Here is an 8,509-nt window from a genome sequence, read left to right on the forward strand (position 1 = left end):
CGGCCGCTGCAGGCGCGTGGCTGTAACTGACGAGACTGACTCATTGACATTGTGGACGTATATAATCCACACAAACACACACACTTGATTTTTCCTTCAAAGAAAACAAAACAAATTCTTCTTCTTCTTCTGCGTTCGATGTTGATGGCCGTGCTAAATCCTCAGACCAGTGGCTGCCAGGAAGTCCGCAGTAACAAAACAAATGAATATGCACAGCCAATCGATAGATTCCCGTCGGTTTTAAAACTGCAAATCGTTAAAACAGGAAAGTGGTTAGCAATCGGCAGTCGGCGAAACGCTGCCGTCATTTCGGCAGAATTGCCGAACTTTTTGACAATGGGAGAAAAGTGCACGTGAAACCAAGGCCTGCCGAAACGTTTTCGCCGAAAATGTTACCGGCATTTCAGCAGAATCGCCGAACTTTCTCACGATTGGGGAAAGGTAACACCAAGTCCTGCTGAAAACTTTAGAAAAGTGCCGACACTTATATGGCTTTTTCGACAATTTTGCCGAAAAAAACAAAACAAATCTCAGCAACCTCTTTATATAGTGCCACGCAATGTCGGCTCTAAGCACCTGTACCGGGTGTTTTTGGGCGTGTACCTCACAACGCTCAGCTGGGGGGGACAAGCCACCCGGAACAAGAGGCCACGTCGGGTATGCAGATACCGGGTATACCTATCAAAATAAGCAGCAGGTGATATGTATGAGACACTCCACAGATCTGTTACGTCAAACTGTCACTGTGCTACAGACATGAATGTACGTAATTAACCAGACACGGCGTGTTGGCAGGCTTTGAAGAGATACGCTATTACTTTTAAAGCATGTATAGATATTTTTCACTTATGCGTACACATTGAGATTTCTTCGCTGCATGCACTTTGGGCGGTGATTTTTGCAGATACTTGGTCGAACACCCACGTGCCACACTCACCCACTCACTCACGCACCCACGCGCGTACGTAGGTACTCACACACACACACACACACACACACTCACACACTCACACACGCACACACACACACACACACACACACACACACACACACACACACACACACACACACACACACACAACTGTATCCATGAACGTCAGTATACACAGACATAGACGAAGAAATAACCATGGCCACAGACATAGACGAAGAAATAACCATGGCCACAGACATAGACGAAGAAATAACCATGTCCACCAAATACCCGTTTGACTTGGAACAAAGGCCGCGAAAGGTGAATGCTCGCCTAACAGGCTATTGAGCTTTACTGGCCGATGTGAATGCGTTATATATTGTGTGTAAAAAATCTCTGTTTGTCTGTCTGTCTGTAAAAAAATTCCATTTCAAACGGCAGAAATTAATATGTAAGCGCCTAGGGCTATATCTAGATTAGGCGCATAAAAAATGATCACAATAATAATAATATGTCTGCTTATCCATCCATGACCGGTAACTCATGAAGAGGTATACTGTTGTAGCCTGCGTCGTTCTGACGTGTTTGTCTGCTCTCCACACTGCTCTAGCCAGCTCTAACGTTCCGACACTCAGCTCATTCCATCCTGCGATTATGTACGCAGATCAGCCAACTCATGGCAGGTGCATTGAAGTTCTGACTGACGTTTTTGCACGCACCCCGCCTTCTCGTCATATTGACACCAACTATGACCCCAGTGACGTCATTGTTGACCCAGTCAAAACAAAGAACACTTCTTCTCCACACTTAGTGGATTCTGGTCACTCCCAGAAAGGCAATGTCATCGTCATAAATGGCCACAGGAAGCAGGACGATCTGTTACGACTCGGTCAGTTCAACTGTCAGTCGGTGGGAGCAAACTGCAAGGAGAAGCGCACCAAGATTGTGGAGTTCGTAAAGGACGAGCGCATCGATGTGCTTTTCCTGACAGAGACATGGCTGCGGTCTGCTGGTGACGAGGCCAAGTGCGCAGATCTCACACCCCCAGGCTACAAGCTCAAGTCCTTCCCTCGAGCTACACGTGGTGGCGGCCTGGCTGTCCTCTACCGCGACCACCTCCCTGTGACCTTGAACGCCACCTTCCCCTTTGCCCACACTACCCTAGAACTCCTCCAGTTCACCCTCACTGCGCCCCACCACATCCACATGTTCTGCCTCTACCGCCCTCCCCCCAGCAATAAGAACAAACTCATCGACTCTACCTTCCTCACAGAGCTCCCTGACCTCTTCGACTTCTGCAACCTCCTGCGTGGCAAGTCCATCATCGTGGGGGACTTGAACGTCCACTACGACGTCCCCACTCACCCCCTTACCAGCAAAGTGTTGGACATCCTGAACAGGTTCAGTTTCGTTCAGGGTGTGCAGGAGCCCACCTAACTACAGAAGTGGCCACATCATCGACTGGGCTGTGTATCGAGAGGACGACCTGCTGGTGAACTCTTGTGCCGTCAACCACATGATCTCGTCTGATCATGCGGCAGTCCTCTGCACCCTCAACGTGGCCAGGCCCCAACGACAACCTGTCTACAGGACTGTGCGTGATGTCAGGGCCATAGACAGAGACGCCTTCAAAGCTGACATCACGGCGATGCTGCAGGAGCTGGGTCCTGACGTCACTGCCCAGCAGCTAGAGGACGGCCTTCGTCGACTGCTAGACAAGCACGCCCCAGCTACGGAGCGGCGTGTGCCATCAGGTCGCACATCTCCGTGGTACTCTGCCATCAGCGGCCAGCTCCGTCAGGCCAAACGCGATCGTCGGCGCGCAGAGAGACGCTGGCAGAAATCCTAACTGACAGTTGACGAGCAGATATTCTGGACCGCGAAGGAAGCGGTTGCTCAGCTTGTTTAGCGGGCCAAGGAAGACTACTGGAGCTCTAAGATTGAGTCCAGTGCGTCGACCAAAGCTCTGTTCAGCACCAGCAACCGTCTCCTTTGGAAGAGTAAGGACTCCACCCTCCCCACAGACATTCCCACCGAAGATCTCTCTGACGCCTTCTCTGACTTTTTCTCGAGCAAGGTTCAGAAGATTAGAGAGGAGCTGGACAGCGCGACTCCTACACCATCCTCGCCGTTCACGGATGAACGTGGAACAGACGGCGTCATCCTTTGTTGGATTCAGACCCGTGACCGAGCATGAGGTGAAGCGTGTCATCACTAAGTCCGCTCCCAAAACATGTGTCCTTGACCCCATCCCCGTCCCACTGCTTGTAGAATGCCTGGATGAACTTCTGCCTGTTATCACTTCTATCATCAACTCTTCTCTTCTCTCTGGCACCTTTCCATCCACATTCAAACAGTCCATTGTCCTCCCCCTTCTCAAGAAACCGTCCCTTGATCCGAACACCCTGAAAAACTACCGTCCTGTCAGCAACCTCTCCTTCCTCTCCAAGATTACTGAAAAACTTGTTTTTTCTCAACTCTCTGACTATCTTCACTCTCACAACCTCTTTCCTACCACACAGTCCGCCTACCGAGCAGGTCACAGCACCGAGACAGCGCTTGTTCGTGTCATGAATGACCTCCTGCGCGCGATGGATGGTAGTAATCTCTCCATTCTCACCCTACTCGACCTCTCAGCAGCTTTCGACACAATAGACCTCCGTCTCTCTTTCGGACTTTCCGGCACAGCACTCACCTGGTTTCAATCCTATCTCTCGGACAGAACACAGACAGTCTCAGCAGGCAGCCACACTTCCAAAACTTCCACCCTTTCACTAGGAGTTCCTCAGGGATATGTCCTAGGGCCAGTCCTTTTCATCCTCTACACCAAACCTCTATCAACTCTCATCAGCCACCACTCGGTTTCCAGTCAAACCTTTGCAGATGACAAACAACTCCGGGGCTCGACTCGATTCCACCATCCGCCGCGTGCAGGACTGTGTCGACGACGTCAAGCGCTGGATGACCTGCAACAAACTAAAACTAAATGATGACAAAACTGAAGTCCTCCTCATCCACCCTAAAAACAAGCCTCTCCCTCCTTCTGTTCCTTCTTCTATCTCTGTAGGCAACTCTGACATCAAACTCTCATCCTCTGCTAGAAACCTTGGAGTGACCTTCACAGACACCCTCTCCATGGACAAGCACATCACGAACATCTGTAGATCTGCATACACTGAGATCAGAAAAATCAGCAGCATTAGACATCTTCTTTCCTTTGACGCCACCAAAACTCTTGTCTGCTCTCTCATTCTCTCCAAATTTGACTACTGCAACGCTCTACTCACAGGCATTCCCCAGCACCTCACAGACAAACTTCAGAAAGTCCAAAACACAGCAGCTAGACTTATCTTCAGGACAAAGAAACACGACCACATACAACCACTTATGCAACAACTCCACTGGCTTCCTATATATCTTCCCGCATCATACACAAGACCGCCAACATCTGCTTCAATTCTTTCACTGATCCTCACTTTCCTGTCTATCTTTCTGAACTCTTGCATCCTTACACTCCATCCAGACAGCTTCGCTCATCCACTGACAGCAGAATACTTTCCATCCCACGCACCAAAACCAAAACCACTGGCGACCGTTCTTTCTCCTTTTCCGCTCCCACTCTCTGGAATCAACTTCCCCACCCCATCCGTCATTGTAAAACCTCTTCCACTTTCAAAAAGTCCCTTAAAACCCACCTTTTCAAGTCTGCTTACAATACCTGAAGCACACGCCTGCCTCGTGATATGATTTTATCTGCCAGCATTCAAATAAACTCACTAGTTAAATATTTTTATTGGGTAGTCTCACATTATTAACACTATATATATATGTACTACTGTTGTTTGTAAAATATGTTTTAAACGCTTACTTAATTCTTTTTATGTATTTAAATATTTGTTGAATTTATTGTGTGTGTGTGTGTGTGTGTGTGTGTGTGTGTGTGTGTGTGTGTGTGTGTGTGTGTGTGTGTGAGTATGTGTGTGTGCGTGTGTGTGTGTGTGTGTGTGTGTATGTGTGCTTGTGTGAGGTTGAGTGTGTGTCAAAATGTGCAATATGGCGTGGACATCTTTTTAGATTTGTTGTTAAAAATTACAGCTTTGTATACCATGTTTATTATCTTTTACGAAGTAATTATAGTTAAATAGTCTTTTATGTTTTTTATTTGTTCGACCTTCTTAGGATTATGGAGTTTTATGCACTGCCTTTCATAGTTAACTAAATTTTTGTATTTGAAATAGTCCATTGTAGTCGGTGTAGGCCTTACGCTTATTTTAATCGTTTGTCCAGTATTTAATTTAATTCTCTATTTTTGTATGAACTCAAATGTTTAGTGTTCTTAGTATGTCTTGTTAGGCTAAGTTCTATTTAATCAGAGTATGTTTGCGTGTGCTTATACCTAGTGATATTGTAAAGCGCATAGTGCTTTTAGTTATGCGCTATAGAAATCTCCTTAATAAATAAAATAAATAAATAAACATACACACACACAGGCACGACAAAGAGACATGGACATAGGCACAGACATTGGCATCGACACGGGAAATTTGTTGTACAATGTATGCGATGATATGCAAAATGTCAGCTATAAAAGAAAACAAGTCGCGTAAGGCGAAAATACAATATTTAGTCAAGTAGCTGTCATTTTTCAGCAAGACCGTATACTCGTAGCATCATCAGTCCACCGCTCATGGCAAAGGCAGTGAAATTGACAAGAAGAGCGGGGTAGTAGTTGCGCTAAGAAGGATAGCACGCTTTTCTGTACCTCTCTTTGTTTTAACTTTCTGAGCGTGTTTTTAATCCAAACATATCATATCTATATGTTTTTGGAATCAGGAACCGACAAGGAATAAGATGAAAGTGTTTTTAAATTGATTTGGACAATTTAATTTTGATAATAATTTTTATATATTTAATTTTCAGAGCTTGTTTTTAATCCGAATATAACATATTTATATGTTTTTGGAATCAGCAAATGATGGAGAATAAGATAAACGTAAATTTGGATCGTTTTAGAAATTTTTATTTTTTTTTACAATTTTCCGATTTTTAATGACCAAAGTCATTAATTAATTTTTAAGCCACCAAGCTGAAATGCAATACCGAACCCCGGGCTTCGTCGAAGATTACTTGACCAAAATTTCAACCAATTTGGTTGAAAAATGAGGGCGTGACAGTGCCGCCTCAACTTTCACGAAAAGCCGGATATGACGTCATCAAAGACATTTATCAAAAAAATGAAAAAAACGTATGGGCATTTCATACCCAGGAACTCTCATGTCAAATTTCATAAAGATCGGTCCAGTAGTTTAGTCTGAATCGCTCTACACACACACACACACACACACGCACGCACGCACATACACCACGACCCTCGTTTCGATTCCCCCTCGATGTTAAAATATTTAGTCAAAACTTGACTAAATATAAAAAGAACAACAAAAGTATATCTACATGAATATGCATGCTGCATCTCTCAGAAATGCTTTTCTCTTTCCCTCGCGTATTCGTCCTAGTTAAGTCTTTCTCTTTGGTTGCCTGTCTGTTCTTCCCCCTTTTTTTCCCTGTTGATTCCTCCGTTTTGATTTAGTTCCCATCTCCCCCCACCTTCATCCCCACCACCGCGATTTGTTCTCCTGGTTTATTATTGTCATGCCCACCATCATGAAGATTTGTGTAATGTTGTCCAGTTTCTTTGTCACGTAAAATACTGAAGCTTTTGCTTGAGTTCGTGTCCTGGTCGCACGCATATTTTTAATTATTTCATGTCATGTATTTTTAATACAATTCTGTTTAAACCAATTGTCAGCTCATCCCCTTTGGCCCACACACATACTTTCAGTCCGCTTCACGTGCCAACAGTGATTTCCCACATACGCACTACAATAGCTGTTTTATTCCACTGGCATAACAAAGCTCTATTAACAGACAATAAATCAAATGCATATGACAGTTGACACATCTCTAACGTTGCTGTATGAGATACGCTTCAGATTGTACATGTAAACTGTCTTCAAAAGTACATGCAATGCGGATCCAGGATTTCAAGCAGTGTGTTTACATGGGGCTACTTAACTAGATGTATACAGGTAGATACTCCGCGTATGTATACATGGAGATAACCCGCACTTCGGCTGGTATACATATAGGTTACACACTCCGAGTTCTGAATATCGTGCATATTTTCCATAGGGTCGATTTTCAGGTATTACCGAGCCTCTGGCGAGGTAATACCTGTAAATCGACCCGAGGGAAAATATGCACGATATTCAGGACGAGGTGTGTAAGCTTTTTATCCCATTACTCCGACGTTTTCATTAAAAAAACGAACTTTTTGACACAAACTCTGCGAGTGCCTGTTTACTGCTCATCAAACCTTCTGCCACCGAAACGAGTCCCCTTTTGTCTTTTTGTTTCCAGGATTGTGCCGTTGAATGCATTTGATACTGTGCAGTTACCGGCCGGTTTCAGTCGGTTACCCGAGCTGGCATTCGTCAAAACTGCGAAAGACCGCATTCTGATAATCTTCGCTTCACAGCTAGCGACGGGAGAGAATGATACCCGAAGGGAAGTAACTATTTTTTGACCTGAGTTCAGGATTCGAAAGACCGCGTGTGTGATTTTACAAGAAATGAAAATGATTGCTGAGTTTGTGCTTATTCGAGCCTTTGTGCTTCAGTGTTCAAATTTAGATTACCTACTTCTTCAATCGTCACTTACTGATTTAGGTGAGCCTAACTTTGATCAACTTTGATGTCTGTCGTTGTCTTAGGCCATTGGGTATTAGGTATCTGGGGGAAAACGGCGCACCACTGTCGAGTTGTTTTTATGCGGCAACGCATGTAGCCTTGTGGTCTCTGAATGTCCAAGATCCGACCTTCTTCGCCACCTTTTATTCTAACAGTATCACCAACTTTGAAAATGGCAATTTCCATGCTGGTCAACTTGACTTGAGCCGAAGATACTACATGTATAGCAAACGACAGATCCTGCAGCAGACGACAGATCTGTAGCAGACGACTGATGAGACAGCCTTGTTTTGTTGAACCATATTTACCAATCAATGCTCCAAAAACGATAACAAATGAACAAAACTATAAGCATACTGTTTTAGTGTAAGTTTTATTTTGTCGCTCAAGATTTTGAATCAGGATGCTCTTGGGATTGATCTAAGCGGTTGCCCATGAAGCGTACCTCGTTACGACAACTTTACTAGAGTTGTGCGCCTTGAATCACTGTGTGTCTCTGTCGCTCTCTCTCGTGCTCTCTGTCTCTCTCTCTCAGTCTCACCGCGTTGGACAACTCATAATCTTCACTCAGCTCTATTCACCCAAACAGATTATGTACATTCTTTGTTGTTTTCTTTATTTCTTCAATGATAATGTTTGTAGATCGTTAGCCAAACGTCAGTTCGACTTTTATACCGCAGAATATCTCAATCGTTTTGCTGAAAAAAAGTAGTCCCGAGTTAACGATAAATATGCAGATGACATCTATAAATTATTCAGTTGTACTCTGAGACCAAAGAGAAAGACCAATGACAGGTGAGATCGAGACTCGGTTGTGATGGATAATTCATATGGTTGTGATGGATAATCC

Source organism: Littorina saxatilis, linkage group LG5 (assembly GCF_037325665.1).
Source record: "Littorina saxatilis isolate snail1 linkage group LG5, US_GU_Lsax_2.0, whole genome shotgun sequence".
In the NCBI taxonomy this organism is placed as follows: Eukaryota; Metazoa; Mollusca; class Gastropoda; order Littorinimorpha; family Littorinidae; genus Littorina; species Littorina saxatilis.